The sequence below is a fragment of the Heterodontus francisci genome, chromosome 4, assembly GCF_036365525.1.
Source record: "Heterodontus francisci isolate sHetFra1 chromosome 4, sHetFra1.hap1, whole genome shotgun sequence".
Classification (NCBI taxonomy): Eukaryota; Metazoa; Chordata; class Chondrichthyes; order Heterodontiformes; family Heterodontidae; genus Heterodontus; species Heterodontus francisci.
In genome coordinates this window covers 30,923,244-30,946,693 of record NC_090374.1, presented here as the reverse complement: position 1 = coordinate 30,946,693, position 23,450 = coordinate 30,923,244, and the positions used below count along the sequence as shown (strand labels likewise).

Here is a 23,450-nt window from a genome sequence, read left to right as displayed (position 1 = left end):
AGCTCCCTCAAGGGATTACGTTTTTATAATTATTCATTCTTGGAATGTGAGGATTGCTGGCAAGGCCAACATTTATTGGCCATCCCTAATTGCCCTTGAAAAGGTGGTAGTGAGCTCCCAAGTGAATTGAGAGAAGTCCATGGTATGACCATCAGGAAAGGCATGTATGGCAAATTAGACTCTCCTTACTCCTTATATTTTTTATCTCTATTGGTTTTTCCATTTTAATTTGGCAGCTATGGCAGAACATAATTTTCTTTCTGGCAACTTTTTGCTCCCTGACTCTGAGGTTCAGGTATGGATATTGCAGATACTGAGATCGAGAAGATGAAAATTATTTTGACAGCACCTGATCCACAACCTGTCCACAATGACAAAAGCTGTTCCATCACTACTGGTGGGAATTCAATGTGCTATGAGTCAAACAGCAGCACCTGTGGTATAAAATTAATGGAAATGGGTAGAATGTTTAAGATAATTCTGGTCCTAAGGTAGATACCTCAATAAGTTTGGGGATGTGCTACATTAAATACTTTTACATTATGTTCGGCAGTGATGGGAATGTTTGGAAATGTTTAGTTTTGGATCTGAGTGATGGCTATGGAGATTCTTCACTCAGGACTGGATCGACCCTGTGGGCATGAATGGCAACACTCTCTTTCTACATCTACTACATCTTTCTACTCTCTTTCTCTCTTTCTACATCTCTCTTTCTACTCTCTCTTTCAACACTCTCTTTCTGCTCAGCCAACTGCTGAAAAATGATACAGGATCTGTATCATGCAAAAATTAAGGACTGAAAGTGAAAAAAAAATAAATGTAGAAACATAAACTTGCAATATATCTCTTTCCATGCTGAAGCCCTACAAGTTAACAAAACACTCATTTTACCACAGAGTGAATAAAAAGAAAAGTCAAAAGAAATTGCACTGATGCAGCGTCTTAAAACTTCAATAAACACTTCGCATCCAATGATAAAGTTTTGAAGGGCAGTACTTGACAGCCACCAAATGGTAAATTCATATTACTTATCTGGTTATGGACTTGGGAGGATCAGAAGTGCCAAAGATAGTTGCCAGCTCCAATTCAGCCCTCTCCCTCCCTCTTGATTGCTACCTGCCCTCTCAATCATCCCTCCAACCTTGCCACCTCACCAGGCAAGCTGCCTGAGTACATCCAGCAGGAGTGAATGAGGCCTGAGGCTAAATGAGACCCGGGGCCCAATATCATATCAGGTGTGCCTCAGGCCACATGGATCCCTGCACCCAGGCACTGCAAACTGATTTCTAGGCCACTGTGTCATAAGTACTGTCACAATTGAACATAGCATTTACAGTCACGATGAAGGAGTATTTTGTAAGTGAGATAGCTGAACTTGATTAATGTTGCCTTGCTAATCGGTTTTCCATTTTGGATACTGGTGAGGGTGATGGTTCCTCAGGGGAGTGCAGTCAGAGCCAAGTTTGTGGCACCACAGGTGGCTCAGCTGCACAGGAGGGGAGGAAGAAGAATGGAAGAGCAATAGTGATAGGGGATTCGATAGTCAGGGGATCAGACAGGCATTTCTGCAGCAGTAAACGTGACTCCAGGATGGTGTGTCGCCTGCCTGGTGTCAGGGTCAAGGTTGTCATGGAGCAGCTTCAAGTTATCCTTCTGGAGGAGGGTGAACAGCCAGAGGTCATGGTCCACATTGGTACCAATGACGTGGGTAGAAAGAGGGATGAGGTCCTGAAAGCAGATTTTAGGGAGTTAGGAAGGAAATTAAAAAGCAGGACCTCAAGAGCAGTAATCTCAGGATTACTCCCAATGCCACATGGCTGGAGAATTGGTGTAGGAGGGAGGGCATCAGATTTCTGAGACATTGGGACCGGTTCTGGGTCAGGTGGGACCTGTACAAGATGGACGAACTACACCTTAACAGGATCGGAAAAAATATCCTCGCAGGGAGATTTGGTAGTGCTGTTGGGGAGGGTTTAAACCAGCTTGTCAGGGGAATGGGAACCTGAGGGGCAGCTCAAATTGGAAGGAAGTAAAGCTGGTAACAGGAGGTAGAAAAGTAGCAAGCAACATTAGAAGGCATGTGAAACAAAGGCGAGGATCAACTAAGCTTAGAATGCAGAATAGTGTCAAGACAAGGTTAAGGGCAGCCTACCTGAATGCACGCAGCATTAGCAACAAGGTAGATGATTTAAAGGCACAAATAGAGGTAAATGGGTCTGACCTAATTGCCATTACAGAAACGTGGCTACAAGGTGACCAAGACTGGGAACTGAATATTCAAGGATATTCAACATTTAAGAAGAGCAGTCGAAAAGGAAAAGGAGGTGGTGTTCCACTGATAATAAGAGATGTGGTCAGTACATTAATAAGGGATGATCTGTTTGGGTGGAGTGAAGAAACAGCAAGGAGCAGCAAACATTGGTAGGAGTTGTCTATAGACCACCAAACGGTAGTGATAGTGTGGGGCATGGTATTAACCAGGAGATTAGAGAAGCATGTAGCGAGGGTAATACGGTAATCATGGGTGATTTCAGTCTGCATATAGACAGGGTAAACCTAATGAGCACTAATGCTATGAGGATGAATTTCTGGAGTGTGTTAGAGATGGTTTTCTAGAGCAGTATGTTGAGCAACCTATTAGAGAACAGGTTCTTTTAGATCTGGTATTATGTAATGAGAAAGAGCTAATTAATAATCTTATTGTAAAAGAATGTTTAGGGATGAGTGACCATAATATGATAGAATTTTACATTATGTTTGAAAGTGAGGTCGTTCATTCTGAAGCTGGGGTGTTAATTTGAACAAAGGAGATTATGGAGATATAAGGGCCAAATTGGTTGAGGTGGATTTGGAAATACATTAAAAGGTATAACAGTTGCATAAGCAATGGATAGTATTTAAAAATGATTACATAGTTTACAGCAACTATACATTCCTTCAAAAGGGCACAAAAACCCCAAAAGAAAAGGTAGTCAACCGTGGTGAACAAAGGAAGTTAAGGATTGTATAAGATTAAAAGAAAAGGCCTATAAAGTTGCCAGAAATAGCAGTAAGATTTGGAGGATTTTAGAATACAGTAAAGGAGGACCAAGAAACTGATAAAGAAATGGAGAATAGAATATGAACGTAAGCTAGCAAAAAACATAAAATGGACTGTAAAAGCTTCTACATGTATGTAAAAAGGAAATGTTTGGCTAAGACAAATGTGGGTCCATTGTGATGTTATAGAGGCATAATAGGCTTAATTAGGTAGAATTTAGATATAGTTAATATATTATACATTTTATAATTAAAGATTGAATAAATGGTCAGTTTTCAAAACTTACTGACATTCCCCTTTAAGAAGGTAGTGTCAGGCAAGCTCCCCACCTGCCAAGAATGAGACACATATTTCGCCACATGAGCATTAAAACTTAAAATTGTGGCTGGGAAGAAAAAGAGGGCCTATCACAAGGAATTGCCAAGCCCCTGACTAGAAAGACATTTTCATAGTAACAGACAGTACTTTGAACGGACAAAGGGGCCACTCCCTGCTCCAATTTAATCCACAATGGACTTTTGAATACCAGACATTGAAATTTCCAGATTAACTGCTAAAATGGCCATTTACACAAACAGACATGGTCAGACCAGTTTAGCCACATGACTAACTGACTGTTGGAGTTTTTTTTAACTTGAACTTGCCACAGAGTTAAAACTCGGAAAGCTGTTTGTTCCTGGACTGAGAACATCTCTCTCCTGTCTGCTCCCATCTCTTTCTCATGGAACTGAATACCCATTGAAGACATGTGAACTCAAAGAGTGAAAATTCTCCTACATGAACAAGGTTTAAGAAGAATACTGGGCCCCAACAAAAAGTAAGAGCTGTCTATAATCAAAGACTTTATGGCAAGCTGGAAACACAGTAACACAGAAACAGTAACAAGAAACCCTCTTCAGAGACTGCCTCAAACCTCTCTACTTTATTTTTCTTCTGCTCTTTTCTGTCCCTATTTGCATGTGTGTATCACGTGTGCATGCTAGCATGGGCGCGTTAACTGAATTAGAGTTTAAGTAAGTTTAATAAATTTCACATTTCTTCTTTACACCTAAGAAAGCCTGTTTATGCTCATTTCTTTGCCTTATAATTGGAAAGTGGTGAACAAGGATTCACCAAGGAAAAGCTCAGAACACCGTGTATTAGCAATTAAATCCTGTTACAATAAGACCAGGCGAAGGCTAAAAGGACACCTTCCTCACCTGGTCATAACAGTCAAGTTAAAAAAAAATTCAAGGCCTTTCAAGGTCCCTGTTACAATAGAATGTGAACCAGAAATAAGTTTCAAAATCCATTTTAGCATCTCTATTGCCGGGAACCTGGAGGCTAAAAACACACATTGAAATATCCTGTCTGACATGAGTAAAAGGTAGCCATAAATTTATTTAATTGATGATGTTGGTAAATGTAGGCAGATTGACCCACAAAGAGGGTTCAATCTACCATAAAACACAATTATAGATAGTAAAACAATAAAACGGAATAATACTTACAGGAACAAGAGGTAAAGTAAACACAATTATAAATATTTTGATGAGATAAATGCTCACAACTTCAAGAGCAGGGGGTTTCTAGTAAAACATTAAGTGGAGATGTTAGTTAATGATACTACTAAATATGGATGTTGAAAACAAGAAAAAACACACACAGCAAGGTAACACCAAATGCTAAAAGGTCATATGACACCTTATAAACAGTATAAACATGAGGGTATCTGAAGCAAAAAATAGAAGTGTTGAACTCCTCAAACACTACGTCTCACCCCATGGCTCACTCGAGGAATGTAAGGTAAAAGTTTACTTTAAATTATTTTGGATATTCTAAGATATTTTGCTGTAACCTTAGCAAGGTTAAACCTTTGGATTCTATGTTAGATAATGATCTGATTGGGCATAGTCAACACAGATTTATGAATGCGAAATCATGTTTGAAAAACCTGTTGGATATTTTTGAGGATGTTACTAACAGAATTGATAAAGGGGAGTCGGTGAACGTAGTATACTTGGATTTTCAGAAGGCTTTTGATAAAGTCCCCCTCAGGAGGTTGGTTATCAAAATTGAAGCACATGGGATCGGAGGTAATATACTGCCATAGATTAAGGATTGGTTAACAGGCAGATAACAGAGAGTAGAAATAAATGAGTCATTCTCGCATTGGCAGGCTGTGACTAGTGGATGCCATAGCTGTTCACAATATATATCAATGATTTGGATGTGGGGATCAAATGTAATATTTCACAGATGACACAACTAGGTGGGAATGTGTGTAGTGAGGAAGATGCAAAGTGGCTTCAAGGGTATGTACACAGGCCAAGTGAATGGGCAAGAAAATGGCAGATGGAATATAATGTGGAAAAATTTAAGGTTAACCACTTTAGTAGGAGGAATAGATGTGCAGAGTATTTCTTAAATGGTAAGAGATTAGAAAGTGTAGATGTACAAAAGGACCTGGGTGTCCTTGTCAATAAGTCACTGAAAGCTAACATGCAGGTGCCGCAATCAATTAGGAAGGCTAATAGTATGGTAGCATTTATCGCAAGAGGATGAGAGTACAGGAGTAGTGAAGTCTTGCTTCAACTGTATAGATCTTGGTTAGACTGTGTTTGGAGTACTGTGTGCAGTTTTGGTCCCTTTACCTTAGGAAGGATATTATTGCCACAAATGTTCACCAGACTTATTCCTGGGATGGTGAGACTGTCCTATGAAGAGAGATTGGGGAAACTGGGCCCGTGTTGTCTAGATGTTCGAAGAATGAGAGGTGATCTTACATTGAAACCTACAAAATACTTAAAGGAATAGACAGGGTAAATGCAGGTATGATGTTTTCCCTGGTTGGGGAGTCTAGAACCAGGAGACATAATTTCAAAGTAAGGGGGAAGCCACTAAGGACCAAGATGAGGAGAAATTTCTTTACTCAGAGGGTTGTGAATCTTTGGAATTCTTTACTCCAGAGGGCTGTGGAAGCTCAGTCATTGAGCATGTTTAAAGCAGAGATTGACAGATTTCTAAATACCAATGACATAAAGGGATGTGGGGATAGAAGTGGGAAAAGGCATTGAAGCGGGTGATCAGCCATGATCCTATTGAATGGCTCGATGGGCTCAATGGGCTGAATGGCCTACTCCTGCTCCTATGTTCCTATGTTCCTATTTCCCACTGCAAGAAATGAGTGCCACTGAATGGACTTTTTGTTTGTTCTGTGTTTGCAAAGCTGAGTTGAACAAAAGAACAAATGCTTGAGTCCACGAATGACCTAGGGTGACAGAAAATTTTGACTTATCGGCTTTTAAGTGAGTGGAAGATTTATAGTTCAGAAGAGTCCCTGTAAACTGGGCCAGATTCCAACACCAGGTGCTCAACGTGACAACTGTGTTGTTAGGAGGCCAGCTATGAATGACACAGAAAACAATAATAAAGGTCAGTTTGGGTAGAGGCCAGCATTGCCCAGCAGAAGACAGATCATTGATAGTAAAAGAACCATAGAGAGAGAGCACAGTTTTTATGTTAACGGACAAAAGATGCAAGAAGGACAAATGACGGACAGATTTATCAACCGTGAAAATCTACAGTATTTTGCACCTGAGATTTTTGGTGTTAAATTGTTTCTGGTCTAATCTTTCACGAGCACAATAAACCCACAGTGCTGATCCCAGTGGTCGTATTCTTGCTAATTAGTTCTCGACATCTGCAAAGCTAGAAAGCTGCAACATTCAGCAAAGTACATCACTTTGTGAGGAAGGGGTTACTCCTAAACAAGTTTCCTCAATGCCCATTGAAGTACGGCCCTTTCTCAGAATTGTCACCAGCCGATTAATGAAATAGCATGTTCAGCATTAGTGCAATATTGTCACAGGGAATTTGCATCCAGCCTACTTGTTTCTAAAGTATGCCATGAATTCAAAGGGCACATGTATGACTGCAACAAAGACTGGAGGAAGACATAAAAGCTGAAAATTACAGCTCAGCTTTCGTAATAGGTTTAACCGTGTAATGTGAACAAATAACGTCAGGCTCTAAAGAAAGCGGCCTTATATTTTTTCATGCCTGGTTGCATTGCCCCATGATCCTTGCTGATCAATAACAGATTAAGGAGATTAAGTAGAAAAGCAAAAACAACATTCCATTCAAAACCAGTTGAAGCCTAGCCACTATTTGTTGCCTTAACCCAAAACCATATATTACTTTGTTTTAAAAAAAATGATTATCTGCAGCAGTTGCTAGCATCAAGCTGTATTTCCATATTTAGTATCCAGTATACCAAATGTTACCAAGCATTTAACCTCAGCAATCACTCCCTATCCGTACACGTGTACCCCTTCATTAAAAGGGCATTATCATTTGAATAATTGCCTTGCAATCATCACCAGTCACTCCTGGTACTATAAATTCCATGGCCTAGATATTGCTTTGCACCAGCCCCCTGGGAACGATCCCTGTGCTGGAACGGATAGGCTCGAGTTACATTCCCTATATTCAAATAACGCTGGTGAGCATCCCCAGGCATCACATCAGCAAAATGGCATCGGATTTTTGGCGGTTGTGTCACCAGCAGTTGTCCTCGGGTAGATCCGATGATGGGCGGGTAGAAGTGAGTGTGAAGGGGCTGAGCAGGAGTGGCCAATGACCTTTAGCACTGCCATGGAGCCAGGAGGAACACTCCTGTCCGTCCAGCCTACACATTCAGCTTTGTAAATTTTATCAAACTTACAACTTTGGTGGCACTCTCCAGCAGTCCCTTTAACTGGTTAGGCCGCATATAAACCTGGTTTCCCTGAATGTAGTCGGCCCATCAGACCAATTTTGTAAAGGGGGCCTCAAATGGGTGTAAGGCCTATTATTTGCATAGGAAAAGAGTCAACACCTGTTTCAGACGTGAGATCAGGAGGACTTCTTTTTTTACCTTTACCAATATGGTGGGTGGTTCATTTCTGGAACTTACACAAGCACAGCACCAGCCATATAACTCAGAAGACACATTTGCATTGGGCACTGCATTATACACATGTGGGGATAATGGAACTTTCACCTCCCTGCAGACAACTGGTGACTGCAATGCTAAGGCAAGTTGGGCGGGGTGTATAATGTGGGGACAATTCTGTTTTCTGCATGGCGGTGAAAGCTAAATGTGCTCCATTGCCTTATTATGCACTTATTATGCACATAATAAGTGACTCAATGAAAATACTGTCCTCTGCATTAAATCAGTTACCATGAGCTCCAATCCATTGATTTCAAGTACCTTATTCTGCAGCCTCAGAAGAAAACTCTTTGCAAACAGTTAATGCAAAGTGCAACCAAATTTATTTGCCTTCAAAGTGCTAAGTGTCATGGGGTGATTCCACAATCTCACGCAGATTGCCAACAGAGGGCTGAATTTTGTTGAGGTCCCAACGTTGGGATCGGTGGCAGGGAGGCACTGGAAGACTGCACCAGCAGTGGCCCGCCACAGAGCCCAACGCTGGGAATGCTGTGGCCAATCTTCCCGGCGGTGGCGAGGCTTTGTGGTGGCTCCCTGCCGCTCGGCGATGGGACCCGACTTAACATATTTAAATAAAATTGACTTCTATCTTACCAGATGCCCGGAATCTTCCGCGCGACGGGCGGCATTCATGCACCTTCAATTTCCCGCCCAGGGAAAGCTGGCACCACCAAGGTGGGGAAGGGAATAACTCAGGATTTGTAGTGTAGTTGTGAGGGAGGGTGGGGGGTGGCGTGTGGGTATGAGGTCCAATCAGCATATATAATGTAGGGGGAGGAGGGGGAAGGGGTGGCCTCTGCACTTTGAACAGTTGTGGGGAGGGGAAGTGTTTTGAAAGGGGGAGAGGGTAACTATTATATGCAAGTGTCATTGTGGGGGCAAGGGGCAATTTTTTTGCAGTGTACTGGCTCGGGTACGGTTTAAATATTTAAATTTAGTGGAAGGTCTGGCAGCCCTTTAAAAATGGAGCACACCCCCACCACATGATTCGGAGGAGTATTATTCTGAGCCGCCGTGTGCTAGATCTCAGCGGCATGTGTGAGCCACCAACTTCTTTCGCCTGTCGCCGCTCCTGGCAGTGGGAACGTTAAATCCAGCCCAGAGTGTGATGTTTGCAGAGAGCACAGGTCTGGAATCCTGATCACTTAAAGAAAGTAAATCCAGTCAGCCTGATACACAAGAGCACTGGCAAAATGCCTTCGATAGATAACAGGAATATATTTGTATGTAAATCCCTTAAATTAGAATGCTGTTTTTCTGCTTGCATTGTTCTCTGAATTCAATTATGATGGTTAAAACTAGGTGACAATTAGATTGTCCCAGCAGTTATTAGTTGGATGGCGGCCATTTTAACTTTCTGATTACGCATGTTTACAAACATTAGTGGTATACTGTGAGTTAAATTAGGTCGACTTCTGAGTTAACAGTTTGAAAAGAGGTTGCAGGAAGCTCTGACATTATTTATCACATTTTGATGCAATTGGAGAGATACATTTGCAACTTTCTTGACTCACCATTTGAACTTTGAGCAATAATAGACTTTCGCTTTTAACAGTGGTGCAATGACAGTAACCTCAGCAATGTGTTAGAAGGTCGTAGGCTCAAGTCCAACGATGGAGGCTTTTTAGAAATTTATTCATTGGATGTGAGAGTTTCTGGCTAGGACAGCATTTATTGCCCATCCTTACTTGCCCTTGACAAGGTGGTGGTGAGCTGCCTTCTTGAACCTCTGCAGTCCCAGTGGTGAAGGTACATCCATAATGCTGTTAGGGAGGGAGTTTGAGGTTTAAGAGCCAGTGACAATGAAGGATTGGCGATTTGGTTCCAAGTCAGAATCATGTATGACTTGGAGGCAAGTTTGCAGGTGGTGGTGTTCCCATGCATTTGCTGCCCTCGTCCTTTTATGTGGTAGAGGTCACAGGTTTGGAAGGTGCTGTCGAAGGAGCCTTACTGAGTTGCACCTGTGCATCTTGTATGTGGTACACACTGCTGTTACTGTGCGACAAAGGTGCAGGGAGTAAATGTTGAAGATGGTGGATGGCGTGCCAATCAAGCGGGATGCTTTGTCCTGGATAGGGTCGAGTTTCTTGAGTGTTGTTGGAGCTGCACGCATCCAGGCAAATGGAGAGTATTCCATCACACTCCTGACTTATGCCTTGTAGATGGTGGACAAGTTTTGGGGAGACAAGAGGTGAGTTACTCGCCACAGAATTCCTAGCCTCTTGACCTGCTCTTGTAGTCACAGTATTTATGTGGCTGGTCCAATTAGGTTTTTGGTCAATGGCAACCCCCAGGATGTTTATGGTTGGGGAATTCAGCCAATGCGATGCCATTGAATTTCAAGGGAGATGGTTAGATTCTGTCTTGTTGGAGATGGTCAGTGCCTGAACACATAATCTGGGTTGACACTCCAGTGCAGCACTGAGCAAAATGTTATCATTTGAACCTTTCTTCAGATAATTTAAAAGTCACAGTAAATGTCCAGGCTCATAGTGCAGGACTTCAGCAAGGTTGAAAAGAAAGCAAGATTTTCATTTATATAGCACCTTTCTTGACCTCAGCACTTCCAAAAGTGCTTTACAGCCACTAAGTACTTTTGACGTGGTCACTATTTTAATGTAGGAAGGTACGTTAGGCAATCACGATTAGATCCTGCGTTGCTTTGATTTTACAGCACAGCCTATAAAGGAGCATAGTAGTCCATTCACCTCCTCAAGCTTGTTCAACAATGGCTGCTCTGTATCATAACTTGATTTATCCACCTTGGGTCCATATCCCTTAATGCCCTGAACTAGCAAGAACCTATCAACCTTAGTTTTGAAATTTTCCATTGACCTACTCTCAACAGATTTTGGGGGGAGTGAATTCCAGTTTTCCACTACTCTTTGTGTGAAGAAATGCTTCCTGACATCAGCCCTGAATGGCCTAGCTCTAGTTTCAAGGTTATGACCCCTTATTCTGGACTCCTCCACCACAGGAATAGTTTCTCTCAACCTACCCTATCAAATCCTTTAATCATCAAAGAGGTTATTTGCCTGCCAGTTCACTAAATGCTTCAGACATTTAGATTCATGATGGAGTCACATATTTCTGCAAGGATAAGGCTAACTATTAAATTCCAGCTTTGACCAATTAAATGAACACAGGATTTGTACAATTCCACGATTCTTGTTCGTTTTTTTTCAAAAAAGATACTTGATTAGAATGATTTATATAAAAACATAACATTTTACGAATGTTTTGTACCCTGAAATGTAAAGTTAACAACAAAACTGATTTCAAACTGCAAAGTTATAATTAAGATACCTGAGATATGCTAAGTAGCTGTTAGTCAGGCATTTTTACACTAAATGGTTTAAAAATTCTCCATGGAAACAACTTTGCATGCAAATTTAATACAGCACAAGTATAAATCCGGCCATGTTTCTTATGCCTGCTTGGAAGTTTAATGCTCTCTCTGCTTACCAAGTTTCCCAGTGTAAGTAATTTGCAAGGGGCAAAATATCAATAGTTCAGGGGTCAAAGGCTATTGCATTCCGTGACCCTGAAACTTCACTTTTCAGTTTGAACCCTTTAGCATCTACGTGCGAACATCACTTACTGATTTTGTAGATTAATTACTTAAACATCATTGATCCTTTTGTTAATTATTGAACGTGTTACCAGAATTCTCACTAGTTCGCAGCCATTATTATGATATTTTTTAGCCATAGGAGTGACTTCCTCTGTAAATTACCTGCAACGGTTCAACATAAATGCATTTGCAATTACATTCCATATATAGGGAACAGGGAAATCTTTCTCCATGTTATCTAATGGAATCTGATGTGGTATTTGCTGGAAATGAGGCAGTTTTTTTAGCAGATTGGTACAACTGGTAAAATTTTCAGAGGTACAGGAACAGCCAGGAACAGGAGTCCTATGTTCATCACAGAACCTCAATTTTCATATTAAAAGGGGTTTACTGCTTAAAGCCATTACCACCCCACTGACACTGATTTCTGTAGGTTAAAATCAACCATGGAATTCATCAAGACAAGGGATATAGGATCGAGGAATAAAATGCATTCTTATTTCAGCGAGCCAGTGTTAGTATCAAGCACTCCCAGTTAAAGTATAGTACAGCCAGCTACAGAGTAAAGCACCAGAAGGAGAAGAAGAAAGCGCCAGCAACACACTTCACCTCCGACTCAGCAGAATGCACCAGTCAGTTATCTTTTCCACACCAGACATTCTTATGGCTTTCTTTGAGTGAGATCACCAATTAGACCAAACTATCCTTCAACTTGTTGTGCTTTGTCAGTAAGCACACAGTGGACTAGAATGCTTCCGGGGATGAGGGGTCACAGTTATGTGGATAGACTGGAGAAGCTGGAGTTGTTTACTTAGAGCAGAGAAGGCTAAGAGGAGGTTTGAGAGAGGTGCTTAAAATCATGATGAGTTAGAGTAAATAAAAAAGGAGAAATAGAGAGAAACTGTTTCCAGTGGCTGAAGGGTCAATATCCAGAGGGCACAGATTTAAGGTAAATGGCAAAAGAACTAGAGAGTTCTCTAGTGAGGAAAATCTTTTTTATGCAACGAGTGATTGCAATTTCAAATGCACTGCCTGAGAACGTTGTAGATACAGATTCAATAATAGCCTTCATAAGGAGAAGAAGTACAGGGATATGAGGAGAGAGCGGTGAGGGGGCGGCGGGGTGCAGGGGGGGTGGGTGGTGGGGTGAGACTAACTGGATTGCTCGTCGCAAAAGCCAGCTCAGACATGATGGGCCAAATGACCTCCATCTGTGCTGTACCACTCTACGATTCAATGAAATACTCGAGGGAGAAAAGGTCGCAGGGTTATGAGGAAAGGTCGGGTGAGTGGGACGAACTGGACTGCTCTTCAAAAAAGCCGGTGCAGACTTGACGGCCAAATGAGCTTTCCCTCTGCTGTACTATCTTATGATTCTATGGCCCTTTAAGCTGGCATGGAAAGCAACAAGAACAATAACTTTCATTTACATAGTGTCTGTAGCATAGTAAAGCACTCCAAGGTGCTTCACAGGAGCGTTATCAGACAAAATATGAAATCAAGCCACATAAGGAGATATTAGGACAGATAGGTAGATTTTAAGGAGCGCCTTAACAGAGGAGGGAGAGATAGAGAGGTGGAGAAGTTTAGGACGGGAATTCCAGAGCTTAGCGTCTGTGCACCTAAAGACATGACAACCAATGGTGGAGAGAAGGAAATTGGGGATGTGCAAGAGTTGAGAGTTCGAGGAGTGTAGAGATCCTGGAGCAGCTCACAGAGATAGGGACGGGAGCAGGGTGGGGGGTTGCGGGGAGCGGGTGAGGCCACGGAGGGCTTTGGAAACAAGGATAAGAATATTAAAATTGAACAGATTTCCATCACATCAGTTTGAATTTGAACCTATAACATAGAGATATTTCACTCAATACACCAATGGTGATCGACCAAGTAGTGAAGTGAGGCCAAGATGCATGAAGCAAAATTTCGATTTACTTGCAAAAATATAAAAATCTGTTGCTACAAAGCGACGATAATGCCAAGAATAAATGTCCTCTCCCCTTTCGACATTGTAGAAATTGGATTTCAATAGTTAAAGGAGTGCAGAAATTCACTTGATTGTATTATTTATCTAGGCGGCCCAGTGGCACAGTGGTTAGCACCGCAGCCTCACAGCTCCAGCGACCCGGGTTCGATTCCGGGTACTGCCTGTGTGGAGTTTGCAAGTTCTCCCTGTGTCTGCGTGGGTTTTCTCCGGGTGCTCCGGTTTCCTCCCACAAGCCAAAAGACTTGCAGGTTGGTAGGTAAATTGGCCATTATAAATTGCCCCAAGTATAGGTAGGTGGTAGGGGAATATAGGGACAGGTGGGGATGTGGTAGGAATATGGGATTAGTGTGGGATTAGTATAAATGGGTGGTTGATGGTTGGCACAGACTCGGTGGGCCGAAGGGCCTGTTTCAGTGCTGTATCTCTAAAACTAAAACTAAAACTAAACTAAACTAAGAGATGCAGCAGAAAATAATCCCTGTTTAACTAGAAATAATGACTGAGTTACTGTGCAACTCTGAAGCAAAAAGGAAACTAAGGGAGGATTTAATGCACTCTCCCACAGTGAGTTTAGACGAAGGGAGAATCTTTGGAATTCTCTACCCCAGAGGCTGGGATAGACAGATTTATGGTCTCGCAGGGAATCCAGGGATATGAGGAGCAGGCAGGAAAGTGGAATTGAAGCCCAAAATCAGCCGTGATCATATTGAATGGCGGAGCAGCTCGATGGGCCAAATGGTATACTTCTGCTCCTATTTCTGTGTTCTTGGGAGCATTTAATCCGGTGGGATGGTGGCGGGTGCCTTCCTGCCTCATCCGCATTAAGTCCGTGGCGGGAAGACCCGTGGACAGCCTTCCCACCCTGCTGCCAATTGAGGCCTTTAAGTGGGCAATTAATGCCCAATTAAGGGCCTCATCCCACTCCGCCGGTATTAGACCAGCGGCGGGCAGGCCTGTCGCCAGACATGGAGAAAGCCAAGCAAACCCGTGCAGGTAGCTTGCCAGCTCCTGGGGAGGGGGTCCCTTGGCATTGGGAAGGGGGAACTCGCTGAGAGCCTTCCCCACTGCCCTTGCTGCCAACCCCTCCCACTATGACTCACCTGTGGCTTGTGTTCCTTGACAATCCTAGGCTTCGGGTGGGTGCATTACCAGAAGCAGCCACTGCCTCCACAATGACGCTGCTCAGTAAAAGAGCTGCTGGCCTCTGATCGGCCAGCAGCCCTCAGCAGGCGGGACTTTCATTGCCAGGGTCCTTATTCCCGGGGAAGGCCCGCAGCTGTCCACTCAAGTGCCTAATTGGCATGTAATGTGATGGGCCTTCCCCAAAGGAGGTGATGCAGGGCTATCTCCGGCCCTTCAGCTGGTGGCTGAGACCCCCGTCGACAACATAAAGTCCCCCCCCCCCTAAAGAGTCTAGAATGTCAAGCCTCAACAAATTCAGCTCAGGCAAGGCTATTGGCCAAGGCCTAGAGTATAAGAGCGTGGAGGTTATGCTAGAACTGCATAAAACACTAGTTAGACTGCAGCTAGAGTACTGAGTACAGTTTTGGTCACTGCATTACAGGAAGGATGTGATCACATAACAGCGGGTGCAGAAACATTTTACAAGGATGTTGCCAGGAATGGAGAATTTTAGCTATGAGGAAAGATTGGAAAGGCTGGTTTCATTTACTTTGGACAGAGGAGGCTGAGCGGAGATTTAAAATTATGAGAGACCTCGATAGAGTGGATAGGAAAGAGCTATTTCCAGCAGAGAGGTCAATAATCAGGGAGCATAGATTTAAAGTAATTGGCAGAAGGATTAGAGGGGAGTTGAGGAGTAATTATTTTCACTCAGAGGGTGGTAGGGATCTGGAACTCAATTCATGAAAGGTGGGTAGAGGCAGAAACCCTCATCACATTTAAAAAACACTTGGATATGCACTTCAGCTGCCAAAACCTACAGGGCTACGAACCAAGAGCTGGAAGGTGGGATTAGACTGGAAAGCTTTTTTCCGGCCAGCATGGACATGATAGACTGAATGGTCTCCTTCTATGCTGTAAATCTTTCTGTGTTTATGTTCATATGCCAATTAAGATCCACGATGTTCCCAGTCACTGCATAAATTAATATCAAATGGTAAGATCAAACAGCAGTTAAACCAACTCTCTCAATGTACAATAAAGGAGGGGAAGGAGGGAACTGACAAAAGTCTCATTCAAATTGTGTCTTTTGTGGCTGATCAGAGTGAATTTAACAATCATGAAGAACTTAACAGCCCAATTCTAACAGCACAAGTGGGTGAACAGTGGAAATCAGCAGAAAGCAAATGAAGGGTGTGAAATAATTGGTGCAGTCTCATTTGATGAGTTAACTTGACCTTCATGCCTAATTGCTCTAAACTCTAATCTGAAGCTTGTCCCCGCTATTGACTTGCAGATGTGATTGTTCATGTTTTCTTTCAGACGGCCAGTGCTCATTTTCCTGTCTGCAATCTACCCCTCCCCCATTTTGTCATGGGTTTTGGTAGCTGAATAAAATAATCTGATCATGTTAAAACAGCCCTGAATCTGGTGCTTGTGGTACTGGTGATCTAACCATTCAGATTCTTACAACCCCAAATAGATATTACAAAGCATTTTAAAACAAAGTCCAGATGCTTTGGTAGGAGCCTGTCATTTTGAGTTCAATGCTTCTTCTTTCCACTTAAATGTTGAAACTTTGAACACTTGAAAAGGAAACATTTGCAGGGTTATGGTGGAAGAGGAAGGGAGTGCAAATAACTGAATTACTCTTTTAAGAGCTAGAAAAGGCATGATGGGCCAAATGGCCTCCTTCGGTGCTCGAAGATTCTATGATTTTATGAACTCTAATAAATCAAAGTGTAGGAAATGATCGGGATGATTTCCACTTTTCATCTCTCAACTGACCAAAGGCAATGTGTTTTATTAGAATTGTGCTTTAACCCTTGAGCATTTTAATGGTCAATAAACAGACAAATGGCAAGTTTTCTCACAGGTTTAAAAAAAAGATAAATGTTTATTAAACAGAACACAAAAATATTCACAACTTCACCCACTCACACACACACTCATGCACACACACAAGAAAAATTAGAGCTTAGAAGATAACATAGCTCTGGGGCTGCATTTTAAGACTCAGCCACTGAAGTAGGCCACTGCGATAACATGGAGGGGGCGGAGTAGCCGTCGCCGGCAACGGCATCCAGTGCAAATGCGCAGACGCCAGTTCCATTTTTAAAGGGCTTACAACCCTCAAGGTACATTTAAAATTTAAAGGGCCAGTTAATGGAAAGTTTTGTAAAAATGAATGAGATGACCTTTCCATGCATTCTCCCACCTCTCCCCACCCCCTGCACCAATAGCATTTCACAATATTCCTGCCTCACCACCCTACCCCACGCTCCCCCCAGGCCCCCAGAATTCCTATATTGAAAATTTGACCTTCCCCCGCCAAAGTTTGGCAACTTTATAAAGTCATAAGAACTAGAACAGGAGTAGGCAATTCAGCCCCTCGAGCCTGTTCCGCCATTCAATACAATCATGACTGTTCTCATCTCGGCCTCAACTCCACTTTCCTTCCCGTTCTCCATAACCCTTCAACCCTTTACTAATTAAAAATCTGTCTATCTCCTCCTTAAATTTACTCAATGTCCCGGCATCCCCCACACTCTGGGGTAGTGAATTCCACAGTCTCACGACCCTTTGAGAGAAGTAATTTCTCCTAATCTCTGTTTTAAATCTGCTACCCCTTATCTTAAAACTATGACCTCTCATTCTAGATTGCCCCACAAGAGGAAACATCCTCTCTACGGCTACTTTGTCAATTCTCCTAATCATCTTATATACCTCAATTAGATCTCCTCTCTTCTTCTAAACTCTAGAGAGTAAAGGCCTAAACTGCTCAATCTCTCTTCATAAGACAAACCCCTCATCCCTGGAATCAATCTAGTGAACCTCCTCTGAACTGCCTCCAATGCAACTACATCCCTCCTCAAGTAAGCAGACCAAAACTGTATGTAATACTCCAGGTGCAGTCTCACTAATGCCTTGTACAATTGCAGCAACACTCCCCTACTTTTATACTCTATTCCTTTAGCAATAAATGCCAAAATTCCATTTGCCTTCCTTATTACCTGCTGTACCTGCATACTAGCTTTCTGCGATTCATGCATGAGGACACCCAGATCCCTCTGCACCGATGCATTCTGAAGTTTCTGTCCATTTAGATAATAATTTGCCTTTCTAGTCTTCTGACCAAAGTCGATAACCTCACACTTATCCATGTTAAACTCCATCTGCCAAATTTTGGCCCATTCACCTAACCTATCCATATCCATTTGTAAATTTCTTATTTCTTTATTGCAACTTACTATCCCACCTATTTTAGTGTCATCTGTAAATATAACTATAGTACCTTCGATCCCTTCATCCAAGTCATTAATATAGATTGTAAATAGTTGGGGCCCAAGGACCTGTGGCACCCCCACTAGTTACATCTTGCCAACCAGAAAAAGACCCATTTATCCCGACTCTCTGTTTTCTGTTGGTTAGCCAATCCTCTATCCTAGCTAATAAATTGCCCCAACCCCATGTGATCTTACCTTGTGTATTAACCTTTGTCCTTGACCCCTTCCCATCACCCCCCACCCTGATCAATCTGACGCATTCTAAACCCGTTACCCACCTCCTGCGCAGAGAAAAAAATCGCCTCCCTCCTCCCCACAGGTGTCACGCCATGTTTCCCCGAACGGGGATTCGAAGGCGCGGCAATGTCGGCGGCAAGAATGAAGGTGGCAATGTGATGGCAGAGTCACGGCGGGCTGCATGATAAGTAGGCATTTACATATTTAAATGCAGGTCCCATCGCCAAGCCTCGCTGCCACCGCCAAGATGGGTACGGGGCCTGCCATACCGATCTTCATTTCCCCCCCCCACCGCCACCGTTCCCGGCAGCAGAGGGCCTTCGAAATCCAGCTCCTGTAGTTTTTTTAAAAAAAGAATTCATTCTGAAACCTTGTTTGTTTCACCAGGAGGAAGATTTAAAAATGTGCAGGCCTGTTTTTCCTTTTTTCTTGGTTCACTGACATCAAACTTTGGAAAGTTACAGGTGGAGGGGGGCTTTAGTCTTTTCTTAAATCTCAGTCACAGTTCAATGGCAAAAGTCCTGTTACAATTTCTCAGGTAGGGAATTTCAAGATCACCTTTTGTCTCTGTCTCGAGGCAGTTTAAAGATGAAATTCATCTTGCTGGGATGGGTCTCTCTTCCTCCTGGCTTCTGGCTTCCTGCCTTTCTGGCTTTTTGTACAGAAAATGTCTCTGATTAAAACTCCTTGTCAGACACCTGGGGCCCGATTTTGTGCTCATCCCGCCGGCGGGTTTTGTGGTGGGGTTGGAGGGGTGCTGGAGAATCGTGGCAGAATTGTCCGCCACGGAACCCAATGCCGGGAATCCCAGTAGTGATTCTCCCGGGGGTGGGATAGGCCAACGTTGGCCTTCCCGGCCAGAGACCAAATAAGGGCCTCTTCCCACTGCTGCTCGGATCTTAACAGTGGTAGGGGGCCTCCGCCATGCGGGGAGGACGCCTTGGAAAATGAGGCACTCTCCCTGCGGGCTTGTAGGGGGGGCGGTGGTTTCACACCTGCTCTGGTCACATCATTTGTCTCTTTACTTGTTCCATTATGGCTCCCTTTGGCTCTGCCCCACCACTCTTTTGTCCTTTAATGTCTCCCATCTTCTGCCCTAATACAGACCTTCCCTTTTGTTCTCTATCCACCCCTCCCCATTTGACCTATGTAAAACCTTAACACTTCTAACTTTTCCCAATTCTAATGAAGGGTCGTCGAACTGAAATGTTAACTCTGTTTCTCTCTCCACAGATGCTGCCAGACCTGCTGAGTATTTCCAACATTTTCTGCTCTTACTACCCAAATCTCTGCCCAAAGTGAGACATTTATCATACAAATATACTTCTTTGTGATCACAGCCAGCAGCCACTCTTAGAAAGTCAACTCCAAAACGAATGAAGGATTCTGTTTACCAGCAGAAGATGCAGCTCTGAAAGCTTGCCTTTCACAAAGCACTTGCATGTGATTGCAGAGTTGAGAAAAGCCCCTGTTTTAATTATCGACTGATTTGATCGTAGCTACCAAAACAATGAGCTGAGTGAAAACATTAAGATAACTCACTTCTGTGTAGCAGCTAAGAAAAAAGGACCAAACCTGTTCTATAATGCAAGTGTATCATTCTTTTATTAAAAATATGTACAGAATTGCAGTCCTGCCTGCTTAAAATTTACATTCCAGGTTATAATGAGCCCCATTTGACAACATTAAGATTATTGCTGGGAATCTATAATTGCAATCAAAGTATAAAGAGTCATAGAGTCATTTACGACATAGAAGGAGGCTATTCGGCCCATCAAGTCCATGCCAGCACTCCGTGAGAAATCCAGTCAGTCCCAGTCCCCCGCTCGATCCCCGTAGTCCTGCAAGTTTATTTCCTTCAAGTGCCCATCCAATTTCCTTTGAAATCATTCATCTTCTCCACTTCCACCAATCGCGTGGGCAGCAGGTTCCAGGTCGTTGCCACTCGCTGCGCAAAAAATGTTCTTCCTCACATTCCCTCTGTATCTCTTGCACAAAAACTTCACTCTGTATCACCTTGTCCTTGTACCATCAGTTAATAGGAACAATTTTTCCTAGCCTGTCATAACCTTGCACACCTCTATCAAATCTCCTCTCAATTTCCTTTGCTCCAGAGTGAACAACCCCAAGTTTTCCAAGCTGACCTTGTAACTAAAATCCCTCGTCCCTGAAACCATTCTGGTAAATCTTCTCTGAGCCCTCTAAAGAATCCTCACATCTTTCTGAAATTGTGGTGACCAGAACTGGATACAATACTCTAGTTGGGGCCTAACCAGAGTTTTATAAAGGTTCACCGTAACTTCCTTGCTTTTGTACTCTATGCCTCTATTTATGAAACCCAAGATCCAATATGCTTTGCACTGAGACTGCACCTGGAGTATTGTGGACAGTTTTGGTCTCCTTACCTAAGGAAGGATATATTTGCCATTGAAGGAGTGCAACGAAGGTTCACCAGACTGATTCCCGGGATGGTGGGATTGTCTTATGAGAAGAGATTGGGGAGACTGGGCTTATATTCTCTAGAGTTTAGAAGTATGAGAGGTGATGTCGGTGAGGCATTCCAAATTCCTACAGGTCTTGACAGGGTAGAAGCAGGAAGGATGTTTCCCCTGGCTGGGGTTCTAGAACTAGGGGGCACAGTCTCAGAATAAGAGGTAGCTCATTTAGGGCTGAAATGAGGAGGAACTTCTTCACTCATAGGGTTGTGAATCTTTGGAGTTCTGTACCCCAGAGGGCTGTGGAGGATCAGTCATTGACTATATTCAAGACAGAGATCGATAGATTTCTAGATATTAAAAAATCAAGGGATATGGGGATAGTGCAGGAAAATGGCATTGAGGTAGAAGATCAGGATTAATGTAGTTGAATGGCGGAGCAGGCTCGAGGGGTTGAACGGCCTACTCCTACTCCTATTCCCTGTGTTCCAATGTTCCTAAACACTCTCTCAATATGTCCTACCACCTTCAAAGATCGATGCACATGCACCCTCGGGTCCCTCTGTCCCTGTGCACTCTTTAGAACTGTGCCATTAAGTCTATATTGCCTCACCCTATTTCTTCTGCCAAAATGCATCACCTCACACTTGTCTGTATTAAATTCCATCTGCCACTTGTTTGCCCGTTCTCCTAGCCTAGCTGCATCTTGTTGCAGGCGGCTCATATCATCTTCAGTTTACCACTCCTCCAAGTTTAGTATCATCGGCAAATTTTGAGATTCTACTCTGTATTCCAAGATCCAAGTCAATTATAAGTAGCAAGAAAAAGCAGTTGGCCTAGCACTGATGCTTGTGGAACACCACTGTCTACCATCTTCTAGCCTAAAAAACCACCATTTACCACAACCCGCTGTTCTCTGTCCTTGAGCCAATTTTTCTAATCCAATTGGATACTGACCCTACTGTTCCATGAGCCTCAATTTTGTTAACCAGTCTTTTATGTGCTACTTTGTCGAATGCTTTCTTAAAAATCCACAGAAACAACATCCACCGCATTCCCTTTATCAACCTTCTCTGTTACTTCATCAAAAAATATAAAATTTTCCAGCTATGTAAGTCAAAAGCCTGAATTCTGATGAATGAACGCACACCCAAAGTGTTAACCTAAGAGTGAAGCTCAACTTCAACAGAATCACACCTATAAGGGAGCTTGCATGATTTTTCATCCATTTGTTTAATTGGGCTGAAAATTCAGCTGCCTTTCTTATAGACATGTACTTCTATCCACCCAAATTTCCAGGTATTCATTGCACCGAAGTGTAGTATTCCAAGGTGCAGGACCAGGAAAATCAAACCAAAATCAAAAAAGGACAGAGCTGCTAGACTGGGTATGCGGCAGGTGGTGAGGGAACCAACAAGAGGGAAAAACCTACTTGATCTCGTCCTCACTAATCTATCTGTTGCAGATGCATTTGCCTATGGTAGTATTGGTAGGAGTGACCACCGCAAAGACCTTGCGGAAATGAAGTACCATCTTCACATTGAGGGTATCCACCATCATGTTACATGGCACCACCACCATGCTAAATAAGATAGATTTCAAACAGATGTAGCAACTCAAAACTGGGCATCTATGAGCCATCAGCAGCAGCAGAATTGTATTCAACCACATCTGTCACCTCATGGCCTGGCATATCCCCCACTCTACCATTGTCATCAAGCTGCGGAAACAACCCTGGTTTAATGAAGAGTGCAGTGGGGCATGCCAGGAACAATACAGGCATTCCTAAAAATGAGATGTCAAGCTGGTGAAGCTACAACACAAGACTATTTGCATGCCAAACAGCGGAAGCAGCATGCAATAGATAGGGCTAAGTGATCCCATAGCCAACAGATCAAATCTAAGCTCTGCAGTCCTGCCACATCCAGTCATGAATGGTGATGGACAACTAAACAACTGACAGGAGGAGGCGGCTCCACAAATATCCCCATCCTCAACAATGAGGGAGCCCAGCACATCAGTGCAAAAGACAAGCTGATGCATTTGCATCCATCTTCCGCCAGAAGTGCCAAGTGGATGATCCATCTCGGACTCATCCTGAGGTCCCCAGCATCACAGATGCCAGTTGTCAGCCAATACGATTCACTCCACGTGACATCAAGAAACGGCTGAAGGCATTGGATACTGCAAAGGCTATGGGGCCTGACAACATTCCAGCAATAGTACTGAAGACTTGTGCTTCAGAACTAGCCCCTAGCCAAGCTGTTGCAGTACAGCTACAACACTGGCATCTACCCGGCAATGTGGAAAATTGTCCAGGTATGTCCTGTGCACAAAAAGCAGGACAAATCCAACCTGGCCAATTACCGCCCTATCAGTCTACTCTCGATCATCAGTAAAGTGATGGAAGGGGTCATCGACAGTGCTATCAAATGGCACTTGCTTAGCAATAACCTGCTCACTGATACTCAGTTTGGGTTCCGCCAGGGCCACTCAGCTCCTGACCTCATCACAGCCTTGGCTGAAACTTGGACAAAAGAGCTGAATTCCAGAGGTGAGGTGAGAGTGACTGTCCTTGACATCAAGGCAGCATTTGACTGAATATGCATCAAGAAGCCCTAGCAAAACTGGAGTCAATGGGAATCAGGAGGAAAACTCCTGCTGATTGGAGTCATACCTAACGCAAAGGAAGATGGTTGTGGTTGTTGGACATCAATCACCTCAGTCCCAGGACATCACTGCAGGAATTCCTCAGTTTAGTGTTCCCTAGGTCCAACCATCTTCAGCTGCTTCATC

At 43.2% G+C, this 23,450-nt stretch overlaps 1 long non-coding RNA gene across 2 annotated transcripts in view; it reads right to left on the bottom strand.

Annotated features, from left to right (window-relative positions):
• LOC137368637 (uncharacterized) overlaps positions 1 to 23,450 on the bottom strand; it is a 41,346-nt gene that overhangs the window by 5,403 nt on the left and 12,493 nt on the right. Inside the window, exon 1 of one of the 2 annotated variants that reach the window (XR_010974794.1) lies at positions 12,199 to 12,272. The exons of the other annotated variant lie outside the window; for it this stretch is intronic. This is a non-coding gene — a long non-coding RNA (uncharacterized lncRNA). Of the gene's footprint in view, positions 1 to 12,198; positions 12,273 to 23,450 lie in introns of those variants that run through there. 2 annotated transcript variants of the gene reach the window in all.